The following is a 23118-nucleotide window of genomic DNA, read 5'->3' as shown; positions in this document are numbered from 1 at the left end:
ATCAGTGTTTATGTCTTTGCTACCTCCCCATCTAGATTCTAAATTTGTACTATCAAACTTTATGGGAAGCGCTAGAGAGAAAGACTTAAATAGCTCTATGTTCAAGTGGCCTTTTTATTGTATATAGCTATGTGACAGTCAAGTTACTTTTTCTAGGCCTTACTTTTCTCATCTGTAATATGGATCGTATTCTACTTCAATGTTGTAAGAATGAAATGAAATAATGGACTAAAGTATTTAGTAATTTTGGCACCTCATAACTGCTCCATCGATGCCAGTTGCTTTTGTCATTGTTAGCTCCATTGGGGCTGCGACAGCATGTTTTATTTCTGAATCTCCAGTCAGTGCCATTGCTTGTGGTAGGTGCTCAGTAAATGCTGGGTAAATAAGTTACTAAATGCCTGGTGGATGGTTGGATAGGCCATGCTTATTTATAGTCCATTTCCAATAAGTTCAGCCTGTGTTGGAAGGAGCAGTTGAAATTTCAATTTAATCATCAGATAGAGACAGAAAGTAGGGCTTCAATTACAAACTTTAAAAACTATATTAAAAAGGCCAAATCCCAGTTTAACCATGCAACAGCTGCTCTCCTTCTGCTGCCAGGATGTAGAGAAAACCTCCAAGAGCTATTTGCTGTTTGTTTGTTCATCTTCTGATAAACATGCCATGACTTGGGAGAGCACACACTTCCCCTGCAGGCAAGCGTGGGTTTGGGAAGTTGCATGTAGCAGCAATAGGAAGAAATCCCCCACTTTGAGGGAGAGGTTCTTACAGGGACTCAGCTAAATCCATTTGCAGTTTTGCTGAGTTATTTACTAAGATGAAGGGACTGGGTGTGGTAGGTCTGAGATTCCTCATGGGAAGTCACTTCAAGAATCTCCTTAATTTCCTTGCCCTTCATCTTTGTTCTCTGGCTTCGGTGCAAGGGTGCAGTCAGTCGCACCCAGTTGGCTGCTGTTCCCAGCACTGAATTCTTTGAAGCCGGCTGTTGCAGCCAAGGATTCCTTACCCTGTTCTTTTCCTCTTGCCCTGATTTAAAAACCAGCTCTGGAAATTCTCATCTGGCATGGAGATTGATGAGAAGGAACTTTGTGGTTTGCAAGCTGTTTTTCTAGATACATGGGACCAAAAAGGACCTTTAGAACTTTAAATTATCATTTCTCGAAAACCCAATATTGATGGATTTTACATGCACAAATTATACAAAGTAGGCTCTGCCATCACCACTATCATTTTAAAGTATTTTAGTGCTAGGATGGTGGTACAAATGAGACGAAACTGATCCAGAGAGCATTTATCACCACCTACGACACTCGCAGGAAGAATGTAAGAATGTATTCGCTGATTAAAACTTCAGGAAAGATATGCAACAAAACATACAAAGGTTAATGGGTAGTCACGAAAATGTTTACCAGTTGACCATATTTTTAAAAATATGAACAAATGAATGAAGTTAATCATGTTATAATCACTTGGATAGGATGACAAAAGAATTGGTAATCTGAAAATTCTATAATTTCAGTGTTCAAAACCTTATTTGTCATGCTAATCGGCCAATAATTTCTTGGAAGTATATATCTACTTATAAAATAAATTCAGGAAGCGATGGACAAGGAAGTGATAAAATTCTAGGCAGACATTTCAAATCTATAATTATTGTCTCAAGTTGCAGAACAGCATGATATGGTATACCATATATATAAAATTACATATCTTTATGTCTGTGTAGGTTTACATGCATACAAATATGTTTGAAAAGAGGTTTACCAAAATGTTATTAGTGGTTTTCTCTCAGTGTTGAGGTTTTACTTTTTTCTTCACACTTTTCTGTATGGTTTGAGTTTTAAAATAATGACCCTGTAACATGTTTATAATCATAATGAAAATAAAGCTATTGTTTTTTGAAGAAAAAACAATTTGACCATCAGCTGAATGCCCAAAATGGTACTAGAACTTATGAGGTATAGAAAAGGAGGCTGTGGTCTGGCCACATCTAGTTGGTCTGGTGTAGAGTTTAATCAGGTGTCAGGATATGTCATCAAAGAAGTACTGCAGGCCACCAGGAAGAGGAGAGGTCACGTGGAAGCTTTCGTTGAAGAAAGGAGGTTTGGGCCGGACCTGGAAAGATGGGCAGAGTTTCACTAGGAGGAAGGAAGAGGGCATTTTAGGCTGCTTGAGCACTGAGTGATAATAATAATAATAACGGTATTTGAACGGACAGCAGGGAAACCAGCTTATCTAGAATAATAAGCAAAAATGATTTGTGGTAGAGAAATGTGCTTTATTGCCAAGTTTATTTCATATCTTTATTTTGATATATTATAAACTATATTTTAGTATACCTGAGCATTTTAAAAAGGAGAGCCTAGAAAAATAAATATAATTATTCTATATAACTCTAACATGATGTAAAAACTATGACTGTTATGAACATGTCATTACTTTAGTGTATAGAGGATGGAAGACTTCAGTACATGTGTTCTATAATCCTGCCACCTCTGTCCATAAGCTTGTTCTTCATTCAGCCAATAACTTTTTGTATGGTCTTTTATTTTGTAATTAATGTATTCCTACACCTTTCTTCTTCTATTAAAACATAGAAGAATTTAAAAAAAGAAAATGTAATAATAATATACCCTGTGGCTTGGCTGTGAATAATATTTACATAGCCATAAAAATGTACGTACTGATTATTTTAAAGCTAAAATTGGTACTATATCTATATTGAAAATAGGGGATGGGAAGTGTGTGTGGGTAGTGAAAAAAATCATTTGTCATCTTCAACTAAGAATCCAAAGATAATGTCTAAAATTTAAAAATCAAGAAATAGCAGCATAAGCATATTATTAAAAAATGCAAAGTGAAAAACAAAAGACTTGGTGAGTTTGTTATGTGGAGATGGTTAAAAGAGTTGTTAGCATAGTTTGGTTTGGAGTCAGCTGAATTTGAAAAGCCAGTAAACCTCTCAAATGAACTTGTCCAGCAGGGATTCAAGACTGATATAGAGACTGGAAGTGGAAATATAGTCAGTAGTTAAATCATATGAATGGATGAGGAATGAAAGTGTGTGTGAGAGAGGGATAAGGGTAGAATTTTGAGGAGTGCTTATATTTAAAGACTAGAGGCCCAGTGCACGAAATTCATGCACTGAGGGGGAGTGTCCCTCAGCCAAGCCTGCACCCTCTCCAACCTGGGACCTCACCTCTTCCTGGTGGCCCTGTGGGATTGGGCCTAAACCGGCAGTCAGACATCCCTCTCACAATCCGGGACTGCTAGCTCCCAACCGCTCACCTGCCTGCCAGCCTGATCGCCCCCTAACCACTCCCCTGCTAGCCTGATCAACACCTAACTGCTCCCCTGCCAGCCCAATTGCCCCCAACTGCCCTCCCCTGCTGGCCTGGTCACCCTTAACTGCCCTCTCCTGCCAGCCTGGTCCCCCCCAACTGCCCTCCCCTGCTGGCCTGATCACCCACAACTGCCCTCCCCTGCTAGCTATCTTGTGGCGGCCATCTTGTGACCACATGGGGGTGGCCATCTTGTGCGAGGGCATGGCGGTCAATTTGCATATTACCTCTTTATTGTATAGGATAAGAGAAGGAAGATAAATCAGGGAAGAAACTAACAGAATGTAGAAAGGAGAAGAGAAATAGCATAATATGACAATACAGAAGCCAAGAGAGTTTCAAGGAAGGGATGGGTAACAGTATCAGTTGTCTCAGGTGGAGAACCAAGAAAAGGTATTTTGAATATATAGTTATTGGAAGATCATCCATCGCTTTCAAGGGAACAAGTTTAGTAGAGTGATAGAAGCAACATTGAAGGGGCTGCCAAGTGAATGAGTGGGTGGTAAGAAAGAGGAAATCATGAATATAGCACATTCTTCTAAGCAATTTGGCTTTGAAAACCAAAGGGAGAAAAAAGTAGCTGTAGTGAGTAGTTTATGAAATATTTTTTAGATTAAGGGACCACTTAATAGACAAGGCAAGATTAAAGATGCAAGTTTAGGTGGATAATTGATAGAGCATCATCCCAGAGAAACTGAGACAACATCGATTCAAGGGCACTGAGGCCTAGTAGTAGATGAGCTGGCTGAACCTCTCTGCTGGCAGTCTTTGAGAACACAGTTGGAGAGATTAATCCTAGGAAGAGAAGGGAAAGATTTCTTTCTCTGAGAGAGGGAAGGAAGAGGTGAGGATAAGTGAAGATACAGACAAGTATTAAGGTATAGAAGAAGGAAATTGAAGGATTAACAAATCAGATGTCTTCGTTCTTCTCAATAAAATAATTTGTCTGCTTAGAGTTGGGAGTTGGGGCAAAGGGTTAGTTTGGAAATTTGAGAATGGAAAATGTCTGGGACAGCTGCTATAAGGAATTTAATACAAAGTTAAAAGGAGATGACTAAAAGGATTACCCAGTAGCCATGAATGTTCAGTTGAGGTTAGATGGTATGATTTTGTAGTAAAGCCAATCAATATGGTTTCTGGACTTACTCCAAGAATGCTGTATCTCCAAAAGTTGTATTAGTCATCATCTTGGCTAGTAAGGGGTTTCCTTGGAGTGTCCTAGGAGATATCCCAGGTTCAAAAATTTTAGAAAAATTCTTGCCCAAGGAGAGTTAATGCTCAGGAGAACCAAAGAGCAGGTTTGCTTTTGGGATACTTCCATCAGGGGTCATTCAGAGGTATTGTGGGGAGCTTCATGGGCAACAAAAAATATATATACTTCAGAGATTTAAGAGAAGCAAAGCAATTTGGTATCAAAAAGATATATAGCTGCATGGATAGACACAAATCAGAGATGGGAGCATGTTAGAGAACATCTGGATTCAGATAAAAGAAGAGCAGAAGAGAAGTGACATCATTGTGGGATTATACTGTAGACTACCTAGCCAGATGGAAAAAAATAGATAAAGCATTCTTGATGTGGATCCCAAAACTGCCCTGAGTCAGGAGAGCATGGTGATAGGAATTTTAAACATCGAGGCATGAGCTTCAAGTCACATTCAGCCAAAAAGCAGTATACTTGATTAATTCTTTTTTTCCTGTTTATGTTTTTCCGATCATTGAAGAAACACATATGTATTGTAGAAATGTAGTAGTACAGACAAGTATCATGAAGCAGGAAAACAATTATCTATAAACCCACTACTGACAGCAACCATTTATATAGTTGCTTATTATTTCTAGTTTTGTTTTGTTTTTGGCTTAAACAGCAAAAATTTATTTTTTCAGTCTAGAAGTGAGAAGCCCAAATCAAGGTTTCTTCTGAGGCCTCTCTTCTTGGTCTAATATTTTTTATACATTGGGTTTTTTTTTTACATAGTAGAGATTATGCTGAAAACATATTTGTATAACCTGGGGTTTTTTAACATAGAATTTTTTTCTCAGGTATATTTTTCACATATATCATATGTATTCATATTTATCTGAAATTCATTTTAAATCTTTGATTTACCTTCATATTATATTTATCTCTCAGAAGGAGGCAATATGAGATAAGAGTTCCAGGTATAGTTATGAAAACAGTTTCACTATTTACTGTTTTCTACCATTGTTTATATTTTTCTGAAGATATCAGTCAATACTATTAGGAGAAGAAAGAAATAAGAGACATAAAAATTTTAAAGGAGAAGGAAAAATTACATTATTTTCAGGTGATATGATTACTTACCTGGAAAGCCCAAGATAATCAAACTGAAATCTTTATAAACATTATGAAAATTCAACAAGGTGGTTGATCAGAATATACTAAAACCAATCCTATATAATAAAAGGCCAGGGACCATAAACGTAACAACCGAAATGACTGCTTGACCAGACACCAGAGGTGCATTGACCACCTCTCGGTCCCTCCCCTCCCCCACCTCTCCCATCCCCCCACCCTTGCCCACAAGCAAACAGGGAACCACTGGGAAGTGGGTGGGTGGTGGTGGGGCAGGACTGGGGACTGGCGAGCTGGCCGGACGGCTGACCTCTTGGTCCCTCCCCCTGGCCTGCAGGCTCCAATGGATCAGAGATGGTGAACAGGGGAACCGGGGTGGGTGGCGGGAGGACTGGGCTGGCTGTCAGGCTGTTGGGATCCCCAGCTCATCCCTGGCTGCTTGGGGGCTCAGGCCAGCGGGAAAGCAGGTGCTGGCGACTTCACCTCCATGCGCATGCGCCGGGCTGGCCACTGATAGAATGCGCTGCCCGCTCTGGCCGCTCACGCGGGCGCTGCTGCCACTGCTGCTGGGGCTTGCAGTGCTGATGGAAGCTGCGGGGCGAGCCCACGACCTATCCCACCCGGCAGCGGCGTTCAGCCCAGGGATTGGCAAATGGGCAGAAGATGGCCCTGATTGTAGGCTAAGCCTAGAGACCCTACCTGCACGATTTCATGCACTGGGCCTCTAGTAACATATAAAAAAAATAGTCTTGCCCTGGCTGGGTAGCTCAATTGGTTAAAGCTAAAGTTCCTTGACCGAGTTTACATTCCAGGGCACTGAGGCCTAGTAGTAGATGAGCTGGCTGAACCTCTCTTTGGGCAGTCTTTGAGAAAGTGTTGTCATGGGGAGGGGATGAGGAGGTGAAGGCAGCAGAGTGTCAGATGACTGAATAAAGGAACTAACATTCTGAAGGTCATTGCAGCAGAGTAAAGTTTGATGACCTTGACATTCATCTTGGATGATGATCTATTTATTAAAAAGAATAAATTGTGTAAATATTCAGAAAAGGAAGTTGTAATCACTGTAAGGCTGTCAGAATTTATTGAAGAAAAGGTTGGGGTGGAAGAGGAGAGAAGACAAGGAGGGTAGAGAGGAAAAGGGAAAGAAAAAGAGCCCAGGCTTGGTAGGTAAATAAGGCCCGATTTCAACCCCAGTTCTTTCACTTTTTAGTAAAGTAACATTGGTCAAATTATTTAATCTCTATAAGCCAAATTTCCTTATGGTAAAATAGAAATAATAGCTCTGGCTGGTGTGACTTAGTTGTTAGAGTGTCGGCCTGTGTACCACAGAATCGCAGGTTCAATTCCCAGTCAAGGGCACGTACCTGGGTTGCAGGTTCGATCAGTCCTGGCCTGGTCAGGGCTTGTGTAAGAGGCAACCAATGGATATGTTTCTCTCCCCCACTCCACTTTCTTCTCCCTCTATTCCTTCCACTCTCTCTAAAAATCAATGGAAAAAATATCCTTGGGTGAGGATTAACAACAACAAAAAGAAGTAATAAAAGAACCTACTTCACAGGGTAGTCCTGAAAGTTAAATAAAATAATGAACTTATTTATCTATTGAAATCAGTGGTAATTGTGAAGGGTGTGATAATGATGAATGATGGTAATGGCAATATGCTAAACAAGGAGGAAGCAAATTTATTTCCTTTTTGAAGGGATTACTAGACTATTAAATTGGAAGAGAGCTGTATTTAGTATAGCTATACTTATTATATGTGTTTAGTTTAATTGGATCTCAACAAGACCTTGACAACATCTCCATGATATCCTTGTGAACAAGCAGAAGGAATATAGATTGGATGATATAGAACTGGTTGAACAATCATACCAAAATGTGCTAATGAATGGGTTCATGTCATTCTGGAGGGAAGTCTTCAGAAGTATAATCCTGGACTATGTACTTAGCCAATTTTTTTTTCCTAATCCATTATTTCCATGAGAGCATTGATAGCAAGCTAATCAAAGTTGGGAAAGAGAGCCAATAAGCTGACTGAAAGTAACAGGACCTGAAATAGGTGGTATAAGCTAGTGCAAGGACTATGGGCTTAACGTCATAGGTCTACTACTACTAAGCTATGTGGCCTTGAGTAAATTACTTAACTACTTAAACACCTGAGCCTTTGTATCCTTATTTGCAAGGAAATAATACAAATTATTCCATGGTCGGAATGTGTGTGTTATCTATTGCTGTATAATAAATTACCCCAGAACTGGAGGTCTAAAACAATAAACATTTATTAATTCACACAGTTTCCAAGGGTCAGGAATACAGAGCAGTTTACGTGGGTGGTTCTGGCTCTGGGCCCCTCATAAGGTTGAAATCAAGATTTGGGTTGGGGAGTCATCTGAAAGCTTAAATAGGACATGTCACTGTTGGCAGGAAGCCCAGTTTTTCACCACATGTTCCTAATGATATGGTAGTGGCTTCCCCAGAAAAAGTAATCTGAGGGAGGTAGGGAGGGAGAGAGAGAGAAAGAGAAAGAGAGAGGCCACAGTGCCTTTTATGACATAGTCTCTAAAGTCACATACTATCACTTTCATTAATCTATTCATTAGAAGTGATTAACTAGGTTTAGCCCATATTCAAGAGGAAGGGAATTCGGATCCACCTTTTGAATGGAGGGGAGTATCATAGATTTTGTGGACATATCTTAAAACCACCATAATACAACCAAGTAATCTTTATAGTGCTTAGCACACAACAGGTAATCCACAAATGGCAGTTGTTACTATGCTGTTATTAATATATACCTAACACATATGATTCTTAACTATAAAGCCATTGTGGTTAAGACAAGAAAAACTCATGGTTTTTCAAATTCCTGGAAAATACAGAGTAAGAAACACCATATATCACTAGATTCATTACATCTGTTTTGTAAACTAAAATGAATGGACTATTCTTGTAATGCATGTATTGCATCAGAGCAGTAACATTTAATAGGCGTACCTAAAATGTATAGTCAGCCTGCAAATACCAGTGACATGGATAATTCAAATGACAGTTAATCCAAAAATTGATTTTGTTTGGTTTTGTTAAGAGTTTTATACTTGTATTTAAATATCTATGGGTATTGCTCATCTGAGAATTCATTGCATTTTAATTGTGTAATATACTAGTTTGTCTTTCTGCATGTCCTGCTCTCCTTTCTGTTAAAAAATGGACCACAGCTAAGACTGACAGAAAGAGGGGCCCTGGCCTACAGCAAAGATAAGAAGACTTAAAAAAAAAAAAAAAAAAGATAAGAAGACTTGCCAGTTTACACAACTTCACTGAGGGCAAGGAATAATGGGGGTGGGTTGGGGGTGGGGGGTGACCCAGGGTGCACAGTAAACCAACAAACAAAAGGTATAATGTCAACAAAGAGCTCAAACAGGAGAGTTGATGTTGACAGTAAAAATTTAGAAGCAAGAATTAATATGGCTAAGTCACTGGGTAATCTAGATTTCCTCTGTTTATGTATACATTTGTATACATATGGGTACATAATGTCCATTATTAGCCTCAAGGATTGTCTGATGTTCATTGTAAACAAAAACATAAGAAGCCTGAAACCCCAGGTGGACAGAGTAATTTACTGGGCCACTTTGGTAAGATAAGATCATTACATTCAAGCTTTTGTCACACCTTAAACTGGTTAATTTACTCGTGTTTTGATTTTCATTAAACATTAGATCCTCAGGCTAGTGTCTGACATGTTGAACTCTCCTTAGTATTTTACCAACATAGCCATCAGACTTCTAAGGTTTCAGAATATAGTCACCAATTTGAAAATAAGTAAAAATGGTCTCTAAGGAGCCAAAGTTTCCAGAGTTCATATGTGTCTTTGCAGGCGAGGCAGTAAGCCTCCTGGGAGTTTCACAGGGAGCCTCCTCACTCACAAATGCATGACCTTCAAATATTGATCAGGTCAGCGACAGAAGATAAAAAGTAGTGAGGGGGGTCTAAAATGTTGCTAGCCTTAGCCCCTGGCAGTTGTGATAATGTTATCAGAAAAGAGAGTCACTAGAAATCCAAACAGTGAAGAGAAAATCCATATTAAAAACCAGCAAACAGTATTTTAAGGCCATTTACCATGTAGAAGACAAAGAAATGGCTTTACCAATCTTTTTGTTCTTTGATGGTATCTTTCTGTTACGGTCTACGACAATAAGCAATACTGTATTTATAATGTCAAGCCAGAGTTCATAAACAAAAAGATAACTATCATCCTTTTTTAGTAAGTCAAGAAAATTTATGATACAGTTTAGAGATATTTGTATCAAATATGCTTAAAATTTTTTTAAAAGTTTTGACACTTAAGGAAGGTTTATTTATTGACATATAGAATGCACATAGAAGAAGGGGTCAGTAGAGGCCTCTGAAAATACCATGTTCAGTCCAGCATTATGAAAGTTGTACAGCCTGTTCTGTGAATATAAAATCATTACAAGAGCTATCATTTAATGAGCACTTACCATGTGCCAGGAACCGTGTTAAATCTTTACATGTGTTATAGTACTAAATCTTCGCAACCACCATTTGAGACATATTATTATTGCCTTCATTTTAAAGATTTGGAAATTGAGGCACAGCAGTCAAATCATTTGCCTGACATTGTTCATACAGTAAGTGACAAAGCCCAGAATCAAACTCAGGTCTAAGTACCTCCGTCCAGGTTTAGTATCTGAGGCTGTTTTATGGTAACGAGGCTTACCCTTTCTGAGGAGGAATGATATTGTACCTTCTAACTTATTTTCAAAGAATGGATGAGGATTCCCCTCCTTTATTTCTCTTATTCATGTGACCCTTTTCCCATATCAAATGGGAAAATATAACTATAAAAAGTTATCATTTGTCTCACCCTGTGGCTGAATAATGGTACCCAGAGATATCTAGGTCCTAATCCCTGGAACCTGTAAATGTTACCTTACGTGGCAAAAATAAAAATAAAAATAATAAAAAAATCCACAACCCTTTGCGGATAGGATTAAGGATCTTGAGATGGAGGAGATTATTCTGATTGTCCAGGTGGACCCTAAATGTAATCACAAATGTCCCTACAAGGGGCAGACTGGCCCGTCCGGGTGTGGCTCAGTGGTTGAGCGTTGACCCATATCTAAGAGGTCACTGGTTTGATTCTCCATCAGGGTACATGCCCAGGTTGTGGGCTTGATCCCAGTGGGGGGCGGGGAGGGGTGCAGGAGGCAGCTGATCAGTGATGTTTCTCTCTCATCATTGATGTTTCTATCTCTCCTCCCTTCTTCTCTCTCTAAAATCAATAAAACCAATCAATTTTGAGAGAGAGAGAGAGAGAGAGAGAGAGAGAGAGAGAGAGAGAGAGAGAGAGGCAGGCAGACTGAGGGAGATTTGATGACAGAAGAAAAAGGCAATGTGAAGCTGGAAGAGGAGGTGAGGAAAGATGATGTGTTACAGGGCCAAAACAAGTGTGGACAGTTCTAGACAATGGAAAAGACAAGGAAACATTTTCCCCTAGAGCCTTTCAGAAGGAGTCAGTCCTACTAACACCTTGATGTTAGCCCTGTAAGACTCATTTTGGATTTCTGGCTTCCAGAGAATAAATTTTAGTTGTTTCAAGCCACCAAGTTTTAGTAATTCGTTACAGCAGCCATCGGAATCTAATACACACTTCAGATACTGGTTTCACGGCTTATTTGCTTCATACTTTGTCCTTTTCAGCTCATTGCTCTAATTAGAAAAATCGTTTTCTGAGGGGAAATGGCCTACAGGGCATGACCGAGGCCAGATGCAGTCATCACTGCATGTTTCTCCTGAAAGACTTTTCCGTCATTGTTATCTCAGCCTTAAGAGCCCTTATGACACTTAAAAATCACTGGGTGAGTTTTTTACAGGAGTAAGGGTGAGTTTCATTTCAGTTGCCAAAATTTGATAGGATTTCATTTGTGAACTTTGTTCTCTTGTTTCCACAGGTTTCCATTTTCCTTTGCTCCCTAGTCAAAAAGAAAAATACTCACACGATTATTAGAAATACTAGAGCAGTAAATTGTTTGAGGGACTTGAAACACCCTTTTTTCTCTCCCATCAAAGCCTTAAATGATACTTGCGTCATTGAAGCTTATAGAGCATTAAAATCAGTTCTGCCAGGATGATGTAATACATGTGTAGCTTTCAGTAGAAAAAAAAAATCTCTGCCAAACTAATCTTTGAGTCATACAGATTTTTTCTTTTCTTTCTGATTTTAGTGTTTTGAGGCATTCCAGGACTTTTTCACCACCTGCCATATAAAACTTCCATATCTTCCTTGAGCCAAAAATGGACCTGGTGCACTTTTAACAACTATGAATTCCTAGTCCTTTTCTTTAAAAAAAATAAATTTAATATATTGATTTGAGAGAGAGAGAGAGAGAGAGAGAGAGAGAGAAAGAAACATTAATTTGTTGTTACATTTATTTATGCATCTTTTGGTTGATTCTAGCATGTACCCTGACCAGGGATTGAACCCACAACCTTGACATATGGCTCTAGGGATGACATTCTAACCAACTAAGCTACTGGGCCAGGGCTAGAGAAGAGATTATAAACTGATTCTGTTTGGCTTCAAAGTTATACCTTTTCCACTACCTCTTTCTTCCTACGTCTCTGACCAGTTCTCCTCTGTGTCTTTCTCAAGTTATTCTTCCTCTACCCTCATCTTAAATAGTGGTATTTCCCAGGGTTCCATACTTGGCTCAGGACTACTTTCACTATACATAGTTACTGAGCAGTCTTGTCTCTTGACTTTTCTTACTGCCTTAGACAAATGACTTCTAAATTTATATTTCTAGCCCTGAATCCCCCTGAAAACCAGACCCATACATCCAGAGTCCTCATTTCTCTACTTGTGTGTCTGACAGTCACCTCATTTTCAACATGTCAAACACACATCTCCTCACCCTCCATCCTTGAACTGCCTGACCTCTTGGGTTCCCCATATCAGTTCCCAGAAGTATAGACTTATCATTCTACTAGAGGCCCGGTGCATGAATTCATGCATGGGTGGAGTCTGGCTGTCCCAATTGGGGCCTGTCGGCTGGGGGGAGGGGCCGTGGGAGGTTGGCCAGCCCCACCCCCGATGGGGTTGGGGCCGCTGATCGGGGTTAGGGCCGGCTGGGGAGGGGAGACCACGGGAGGTTGGCCTTTATATATATAGATATGCCTGTTTCCCCTCCCCCCTCACATGCAGTCAGCTAAGAGGTTTCCCTTATCTTACCTTCAGAATAGTCCTTGTATCCCTGACCTGTTCTCTTGGTTCCCATTATCATTGCCCCAGTTCTTATTTGAACCTTTGCAGTTTCTCCCATCCATTTTGCTCCTTTTTTTGTAGTCAAGTGATCTATTTACAAAGGAAATCTGACTATGCTGCTATTTTTTTTACTTAAAACAATTTAAAGGTGCCACACTGTTCAGCTAGTGTGGCTCAGTGGTTGAGTGTTGACCCATACATGAACCAGGAATTCACTGGTTTGATTCCCAGTCCCCAGTAGGGGGCATGCAGTTGGCAGCCGATCAATGATTCTCTCTCATGATTGATGTTGCTTTTCTTTTTTCTTTTTTTTATATATATTTTTTCATTTCAGAGAGGAAGGGAGAGGGAGAGAGAGATCGAAACATCAGTGGTGAGAGAGAATCATTGATTGGCTGCCTCTTGCATGCCCCCACTGGGGATCAAGCCCACAACCTGGGCATGTACCCTTGACCAGAATCAACGCCCTATCCACCGAGCCAAACCGGCTAGGGCTCATTGATGTTTCTATCTCTCCCTCTCCTTTCCTCTCTCTGAAATCAATTAAATAAATTAATTTAATTAATAAATAGTAATTTGTTCTTTAAATAAATAAATAAATAAATATGCTCCATTATCCTATCTAATAAAAGACAAAGATGCTAATGGACTGTACCTTCACTATGCCCATTAGTCAATCAGAGTTGTATGCAAATTAACTGCCAACAAAGATGGCGGCTAATTTGCATACTGCAGGCAGGGCGGGCCAGCGCGAGCCACCAGCCGGGACCCCCGTGTGTAGCCCCACCGCCAGCCGGGACCCCTGTGTGCAGCCCTGGGCAGCGGGGCTTGGCGGTGCAGTCAGACCAAGGAAGCCCTATTCTTGCAGGAATCTTCCTGCAACGGGCCTCTAGTATATAGAATAAAGCACACAAGGATTTCTGTAACCTAATCTCTGCCTCCTTCTTTAGCCTCAATTCCAGCAACTCTTTGCCTTAAAATTACTCTATAATCAAATTAACTCAAGTTAATATAGTTGTTCCCCTCATCTTACATGTTGTTTCCCATCAAGTTGCCTTTGTTTAGGCTCTGCCTGCAATACCACCACCCCATCTTTTCACCTGGATGAACTCCCACTTCAGTATTCATCTTCTCTAGAAACCTTCCCTCAGCAGTCCTCTACCTCAACCCACCACAATCCTGTCTGTCTGTTCCTAAGTTCCCTCTCATTACATTAGCAACATGTTTTTAAATCAGGTGTTTGTCGTCTCCATTAGACTTTAAGTTCTTTAATCACAGAGCCCATGCTTTATTGAGTTTTATGTTCCTAGGGCCCTAGCCCAATGCCTGGTAGAGTGGGCTCTTAATATCTGGTTAATCTTAATGAAACAACAGTGTACTGTCTCTCAAAAACAGCTTTTATAGCCATAACCGGTTTGGCTCAGTGGATAGAGCGTCGGCCTGTGGACTGAAAGGTCCCAGGTTCGATTCCGGTCAAGGGCATGTATCTTGGTTGCGGGCACATCCCCAGTAGGGGGTGTGCAAGAGGCAGCTGATGGATGTTTCTCATCCATGTTTCTAACTCTCCCCTTCCCTTCCTCTCTGTAAAAAATCAATAAAATATATATTTTTTAAAAAAACAACAACAAAAAAACAGCTTTTATATCAGAGGCTTAAACTAGACCCTTCTCTATGTAAATTAAATCTGACAACTATTAAAACACAATGATATCAACCACAACAAACAACAACTCTATAAAAAATGGACGAAGACTTGAATAGACATTTCTCCAAAGAAGACATACAAATGACCAATAAGCCATGAATGAAATGAAAAGATGCTCAACATCACTAATCATTAGAGAATTGTAAATCAAAATTATGAGATACCACCTCACACCCATTAGGATGGCTACTATTTTTTAAAAAGCATTACCAAGTGTTGGCTAAGATGTGGAGAAACTGGAGCCCTTGCACACTGTTGGTGGGAATGTAAAATGATATACCTTCTATGGAAAACATTTTGGTAATTCCTCAGAAAATTAAACAGAGAATCCTATATAATAAAAGGCTAATATGCAAATCGACTGAATGGTGGAACGACCAGTCACTATGATGTGCACTGACCACCAGGGGGCAGAAGCTCAATGCAGACGCTCAACGCTCAGTGCGTTCCCATAAGGGGAGCGCTGCTCAGCCATAAGCCAGGCTGACAGCTGGCGAGTACAGCGGCAGTGGTGGAAGCCTCTCCTGCCTCCGCGGCAGTGCTAAGGATGTCCGACTGCTGCTTAGGCCCACTCCCCATGGGGCTCTCGGACTGCTAAAGGACCCAGGACGGGCTGAGGGACCTCCCGCCCCCCAGTGCACAAATGCCGTGCACCGGGCCTCTAGTTCGTATATAATTCAACAATTCCATCTCTGGGTATATATATTTTTAAAAATTTGAAAGCAGGGTCTCAACAAGATATTTGTATACCTGCATTCTTATGGCAGTGTTATTCACAATAGATAAAATGTGGAAGAAACTCAGATGTCTATCAGCAAAGCAAATTATGGTATATACATATATTATTCAGCCTTAAGAAAGAAAGAAAATTCTAATATGTGTCATGTTATATAGCATGCAGCTAAATGTTCTCCAGTGAGGATTAACAAAAAGTAAGTTAAAATAAGATCATTTTTTAAAATTTATTGCTAAAATTCTAACGTGGATGAACCTGAAAATATCATGCTGAGTGAAATAAGCCAGTCACAAAAGGACAGACACTATGTGATTCAATTTATAAGAGGTACTTACATTAGTCAAAATCATAAAGACAGAAAGTAAAAGAGTGGTTGCCAGGAAGAGTGGAATGGGAGGTTGTCATTTAATGGGTATAAAGCAGTGATGGCAAACCTATGACACGAGTGTCAGAGGTGACACGCGAACTCATTTTCTTGGTTGATTTTTCTTTGTTAAATGGCATTTAAATATATAAAATAAATATCAAAAATATAAATCTTTGTTTTTACTATGGTTGCAAAGATCAAAAAATTTCTATATGTGACACGGCACCAGAGTTAAGTTAGGGTTTTTCAAAATGCTGACACACCGAGCTCAAAAGGTTTGCCATCACTGGTTTAGAGTTTCAGCCTTGCAAGAAGAAAAGAGCTCTGGAGATGGATGGTGGTGATGGTTTCATGACAGTGTGAATGCACTTAACAACACCGAACTATACACTGAAATATGGTAAAAATGATCAGTTTTTGTTACAGTATTTTACTACAATAAAAAAAATGGAAAAAACAAAACAAAAACAGGGCAGGGGAAGAAGTCTAAAGGTTAGTAAATAAACTTCTTGAATTGGCACTACTGTGTCCCAATACAGACAACATCCAACTATCTCTTCATGATCCTATCTTAGGACCCAGTAGTTCCCAAATAGTGAGACTGGGGTATGGCCAGAGAATCTGGAGCTTTAATGAACACCCCAAATGATTTTGATGAACAGACAAATTTGGGGAACTGCCTAGGCTACATATTATAAAAGAATGATTGAAGAACCTTTTATCTGGATATTTTTAAAAATAAGATCATTTTGCCCTGGCCAGTGTGACTAAGTCGTTAGAGCTTCAGCCCACAGACTGAAGGGTCCCAGTTAAGGGCATGTACCTGTGTTGAAGGTTCAGTCCCTGGCCCAGTGGTCAGGGCACATGCAGGAGGCAACCAGTTGATGTGTCTCTCTCACATCGATGTTTGTGCCTCTTTCTCTCTCTCTCCCCTTCCTTTCCTCCCTCCCTCTCTCTAAAAGTCAATCGGGGGAAATATCCTCAGTGAGGATTAGCAAAAAGTAAATTAAAAAAATTAAGAAATAAGATCATTTTTATTGTGGTGAATGTGCATAATAAATTTACCATTTTAACCATTGATGTGTATAATTAAGTGGCATTAAGTACATTCACAATGTTGCCTCGCCGTCACCACTATCCATTTCCAGAACTTTTTCATTGTCTGAAACTGAAACTCTGCTCTGTTAAACAATATCTCTTCATTTCTCCCTACCCCACCCCCAGCCTCGGTAACCTCTGCTCTACTTTCTGTCTCTGTGAATTTGCCTATTCTAGGTACTTCATAAATGTGGACAGATAATTGATTTTTAACGAAAGTTTAATTGCTTTCTTGCCTACAGGTATAAGCCTGGGTGAAGGGGAGCAATCATTAATTGGGTGTCTTGACATGACAAACCAAGGTCACACTCAGATTTCCTGGGTTTATCTCAAGCAATCGAAAATTGTATTTACAAACTTTGGTTTCATGGAATCGTAAAGATTCCTTTCATCCTAATTATTTTTATCATGACCTATGTATTCATAAGTGGTAACTGATTAGTTGGTAATATTCAATCTGATTTTCTTATAAAAAATAAGCATCTTTTTAACATGTATACAAAAATTGTCTTTATTCTTTTTAATAAATTTTTGTTTTTTACTTATAGTTGACATACAATATTATATTAGTTTTAGATATACAACATAATGATTTAAACACTTATATAACTTATGAAGTGACCACCCGATAATAACATTATACATAGTTATTACAGTATTACTGACTATATTCCCTATGTTGTACTTTACATCCCTGTGACTTTTTATAATTAGCAATTTGTACATAATAAGCAACTTTTTTTATTTTTTTAAATATATTTTATTGATTTTCTACAGAGAGGAAGGGAGAGGGACAGAGAGTCAGAAACATCAATGAGAGAGAAACATCGATCAGCTGCCTCCTGCACACCCCCCACTGGGGATGTGCCCGCAACCAAGGCACATGCCCCCGACAGGAATTGAACCTGGGACCCTTGAGTCCACAGGCCGACGCTCTATTCACTGAGCCAAACTGGTCAGGGCAATAAGCAACTTTTTAAAAATCCCATCTCAGTTATATCATTCTAATGTCTTTCTGCAATATCAGGGCCTAGCAGAAAAAAATAAGGAGAAGATTACTATTAAAATGGTTCCAAAATTCAAGCACAGAGGACTTAGGGCTTTATGGTTTCTTTTTATAAAAGGCATCTACTTTAAGCCATCGCAAACGTGAAATTTCAAATCATCCTGTCCACAATATTTAGTACTTGAGTGCAGCCCCCTTGGCTTCTTCTAGATGCCCCAATGAAGCAAGGAACTTACTTAGTGCCCAGCATGCCACTCTGGGGAGAAAGTCTCTTCATCTAGTCTAGAGCAGGACTTCAGACATCTGTGCCTGCTGGGGTCCAACCCTAGCAGTTTCAGGGGTCCCCAAAGGTGTGGACGGAGTCGGCGAAGAAGGAATGACACAGAGACAGCATTCAGTTGATCAGCAGCCTAGCCAGGATCTCTAGCCAAGTTCTGGTCAGGATCTCCAGCGAAGTTCTGGTCAGGATCTCTAGCCATGTTCTCTCACTATGTTCTCCAGCCAGGTTCTGTTGCCAGGTTCTGTAGCCAGGTTCTGTCTAGGTTCTCCAGCCAAGTTCTGTAGCCAGGTTCTGTCCAGGATCTTTTGCCATGTTCTCTCCCTAGGTTCTGTCTCTAGGTTCTATGTCCTGTTGTCTTCTTACATCTGTATTTATACCAGTTGATTCCAATCCTATCAATCTCTATTCCAAAGGTTAGGGCGTTTCTTATCTCCATTCCAGGGAGTAAAGATTATGTAGCTTAAGTGTGATTGTTTGTAGTTAAAGTGATTAACTACCTGCCTGGCACTTAGTTAAGGGGTTTTATCCTCTCCCTAACTTCAGGGAAAAATCCCTACCTGGGGAAACAACCTTTCTCGGAGAGGTGACCTTGGTTAAAACACATAGCGCCAAGAAGGTGAGCAAACATATTAAGAACAGTATGCCATATATGCCAGGTCCCTTGAAACAGCAAGGATGGACCGGCTCCCGGCTCCCAGAGGCCCAGAAAAGGCCACGACTTGGAATACAGAGCAAAGAAATGATTGTTTTATTTTAACTATATTCCTCAAACTTCAGGCCAACAATCTGTGACATACTCACTACCTTTATTGCCTAACTGTCTAACAACCCATCAGGAATATAGTATAACAGCATGTACAAAACTATGGAACAAATAGAACTTAACCTTGCATTGTAAAATTTTTTATTTATTTTTTGTTGATCCTCACCTGAAGATATTTTTTCCATTGCTTTTCAGAGAGTGGGAGGGAGGGAGAGAGGGAGGGAAACATCGATGTGAGAGAGACACATCAACTGCTTGCCTCCTGATCTCACTTGATAGAGGTTGGGGAGCAAACGGCAACCCAGGTAAATGCCCTTGACTGGAAATTGAACCTGTGACCCCTCCGTGCACAGGCCAATGTTCTAACCTCTGGGAAACACCAGCCAAGGCTATAAAATTGTTTCTGATATCTGTTCCCTTGAGGTTGGACCACTGTATTGTGATAAACAATTGGCCAATTAGGTCTTCCTATTCATTTGTTATATATATACTAGAGGCCCAGTGCACAAAAATTTGTGCACTCGGGGAGGAAGGGGGGTACCTCAGCCCAGCCTGTGCCCTCTCGCAGTCTGGGACCCCTCGGGAGATAACGCCCTGCTGGCTTAGGCCTGCTCCTGGGTGGCAGAGGGCAGGCCCAATCCCTAGGTGCTGCCCCTGGTCGGGCTCAGAGCAGGGCTGATTGGGGAGTTGGGGCGCTGCCCCCTGTCATGCACAGAGCAGGGCGGATTGGGAGGTTGCGATGCCACCCTCAGGCACGCTCAGGGTAGGGCCGATTGGGGGGTTGGGGCACCGCCCCCTGTCACACTCAAGGCAGGGTCGATGGGGAGGTTGTGGCTCCACCCCCTGTCACGCACAGAGCAGGGCCAATCAGGGGGTTGGGGCGCTGCCCCCTGTCACGCACAGAACAGGGCCCATCAGGGGGGTTGGGGCTCCATACCCTGTCACGCACAGAGCAGGGTCGATCAGGGGGTTGGGGAGCTCCCCCCTGTCACGCACAGAGCAGGGCCCATCAGGGGGGTTGGGGAGCTCCCCCCTGTCACGCACAGAGCAGGGCCCATCAGGGGGTTGGGGCACCGCACCCTGTCACACACAGAGCCGCAGGGCGATCAGAGGGTTGGGGAGCTCCCCCCTGTATCAGGCACAGAGAGGGCTGATCAGGAGGTTGGGGCGCCTTCCCCTGTCACGAACAGAGCAGGGCGGATAGGGAAGTTGTGGCCCAGCCCCCTGACACACACAGGGCCGCAGGGCAATCGGGGTTTGGGCACTGCCCCCTGTCACGCTGATCCCGGTGCCGGGAGGCCTCTCGGCTCCACTGATCCCAGTGCTGGGAGGCCTCGCAGCTCCGCTGATCCCGGTGCTGGGAGGCATATTACCCTTTTACTATATAGGATAGTGGCCTGGTGCATGGGAGGGGCTGGCTGGTTTTCCCTGAAGGGTGTCCTGGATCAGGGTGGGGGTCCCCACTGAGGTGCCTAACCAGTCTGGGTGAGGGGCTGAGGGCTGTTTTTAGGCTGGCAGGTGACTGAAGCTCCCAACTGCTCCTTTTTTTTCTTTTTTTTTTTATTCTGGGCCAGCTTTAGCTCTGGCTCCAGCTCTGAGGCCTCTGCTGCTGAAAGCAGGTATCTGGTTTGTTTAGGTTCTATAATCGAAACAATGTATAACTCCAGCTCTGAGATCCCGGCTGCTGAAAGCAGGTTTCTGGGGTTTTCTTTAGCTTCTATATTTGTTACAATGTTTCAAACTGCAAGCTCAGAGGCCGGCAAGGCAGGCGGGGAATGTTGGAGTCCTCCATCACTGAAGCAAGCAAGCCTCATGTTCGCTTCCAGCTGCCTGGCTGCCAGCCGCCATCTTGGCTGGCAGTTAATTTGCATATCGCCCTGATTAGCCAATGGGAAGGGTAGTGGTCATATGCTAATTACCATGTTTCTCTTTTATTAGATAGGAGATATATATATATATATATATATATATATATATATATATATATATATTTCCCTAGTTTCCAATTCTCAAACCTCTAAGGGCTCTTCTGATAACCCACATCAATCGCTATTTGAAATTAACCCCTGGATGCTGTAACTCTGTCACAGACCTTCTTTGTAACTTTGCATTATTTATCTCAAAAACTTAACTTTCCGTACTACTGTTCATTGAGCTTAAAACCAGGATAATAATACCACCTGTAGAAAAAAGAAATAATGAGTCAGTGGATCTGTTTCCTTACTTATATCTGGATGGGAAAATGTCTTCTTACTCTCCCTTCTGAATTCTCCCTTTTGGTTCCTGGCCCAAATGAAGAATTGCTCTTCTTGGTAGCATCCATGTCTGCCAAGATGAACTCTACCGCACGGCCTTTGAAGTGGTGGAGCACGGCCTTTACCGGTGTGGTGTGCTTGGAGGATCTGGCGCCCTGGAGAATCCCAGGAGTCCCCACCCACACCTTCTTTGGAAAGTTATTTTCCTAAAGTTGTACTCAGACTTATATCAATATGCAGAGGAGACATCCTTCCTACAAAAAGCTTGTTTTTCCTCCCATAGTTGTGGGGAAGGTTGTGAAGGGGAAGTAGGAACTAGGTGTAATATTGGCAAAAATGTTTTGAGCACCTTAGATAAAAATGTTTGATAAGTACATCCTTATTTTTATTGCCTCATTATACTGCTCGTTGGAGAATGTGTTTCCTTTGGTCACCTGCCAATGAGAAAAATTAGCCTTTTCCTGGATCTAGAATTGTTTCTTTAACTAGTTATGTTGCTAGAATAAGGTAAATACTGTTGAAATTAACAAATCAAGATTGGAACATGGCCATGCTCACTTCTACTCACTGTCCTTTCCAGTTCATGGACAGCTGCTGCAACCAATATGAGCAAGGTTTTGGCGGGCTCTCTTTCCCCACCTAGTCTAAGCTGGAGTATTTTCAATTTAGTTCTTTCTTTCTGATGTCCAAGACTTTAAAGGATTTGCCCCTCTCCCCCCACCCCATTTGTTTCTGTTTTGTGGCATCTAGTAGGAAATGATTTTTCATTTAAATGACTCTTCTGTAATGAAGAGTCATTTTTGAAATTTTCATACCTTGTATCTTCTAGTTCCTATTTTAGTCCAGAATAGTTATAGTTTCTTTTTCTTTGAGGCTAAATGTCAAGTTTTGGATTTTTTGGTTTTATTTTTGCCTCTCTCAAATTTGTTTCCAGTTTATAGCAAAAGAAGCTGCTAGGATAATATTTCTGTATCAGCAGCTAGTTGAGCTCAATGTATATAGTACTTTGATCTTTGCCTTAATGTGTTTGTATTGATCTAGGGTGTATCTTTTGGCTCTGGGAATTCTGAATTAAAGTTAAAGCCTTTAACCCATCATTAGCTCATCTCTATCGCTTCAAACCAAAAGGAAACAAACTTTGCAGTGTGAAAGACTGAGGTCACACATGAGGGCAAATTTATTAGAGATGATGTATTTCAATGTCATACTGAGTTCGTAAGCAGTATTTCAGGATGTCCTTCCCTGAATTTATTTGTTTTTAATAGAATAAAGTCTGGCTATGAGGAATGAATTATGTACATTATGTTTGAAAGTATGAGATGAACAAGTTATCTCTTAAAGTCACTTATTCTTTAGAACAAATAAGTTGCATTTTGTTCTGAGGGAATTTTAACGCTGGTTTAATTGGGAGAATTAAATGAGCCCAAGGCTAGTCTACAGAGAAAAGCCCTTTTAGATAGTATTTTTTATTGAGTTTGCCAACCTCTAATCCCCACTCACTTATGGTAAGTTTCAAGTATGGATAGTCCTAAGATGTGGTCAGTTTCCATGACTGCTAAATAAAATATGAATTTCTCATGTTACTTGAAGACTGTTTGTGGGAGGTCTTATTTGCGACTCTGCATCTTCTGAAGAGCAACTCATGGTTTAATATGTCTCCTCTGAACCCTACAAAAATGGTGGTGCTCATCTTACAAAAGAAAACATGTGTGTTCCTCCCTATATGGTATTCTGTGCTACCTAAGCCATTTGCTTGTGAAACTGTAAACTCTAGGACAATAGCCTGGTTCTGTTCCTCTCTCCTCAATTCTTATTTGTTAGTGCCTTCCTTTGCTTGTCTGCTGTCAGACAGAGAAAGGGCTCAGCAGAGGCAGAAAAGCCTTTATAACTTTTTCTTTAGCAGGATACCATGATCCTAGATTAAAGTAGGAACCAGAAAACATAAGGTCTAGAAATCCC

General features: G+C 41.0%; 1 protein-coding gene and 1 long non-coding RNA gene across 6 annotated transcripts in view; one reads left to right on the top strand and one right to left on the bottom strand.

Annotated features, from left to right (window-relative positions):
- Window positions 1-23118, top strand: part of CSTPP1 (centriolar satellite-associated tubulin polyglutamylase complex regulator 1) — a 156960-nt gene that overhangs the window by 88415 nt on the left and 45427 nt on the right. The window lies entirely within an intron of this gene.
- Window positions 1636-21520, bottom strand: LOC132242316 (uncharacterized). Its single transcript, XR_009454556.1, has 2 exons — window positions 21129-21520; window positions 1636-2118 (listed from the first exon to the last, which is right to left on the bottom strand). It is a non-coding gene; the product is annotated as an uncharacterized LOC132242316 (long non-coding RNA).

The sequence above is a fragment of the Myotis daubentonii genome, chromosome 9 (assembly GCF_963259705.1).
Source record: "Myotis daubentonii chromosome 9, mMyoDau2.1, whole genome shotgun sequence".
NCBI classification, from domain to species: Eukaryota; Metazoa; Chordata; class Mammalia; order Chiroptera; family Vespertilionidae; genus Myotis; species Myotis daubentonii.
This window is presented reverse-complemented; position numbering and strand designations above follow the sequence as displayed.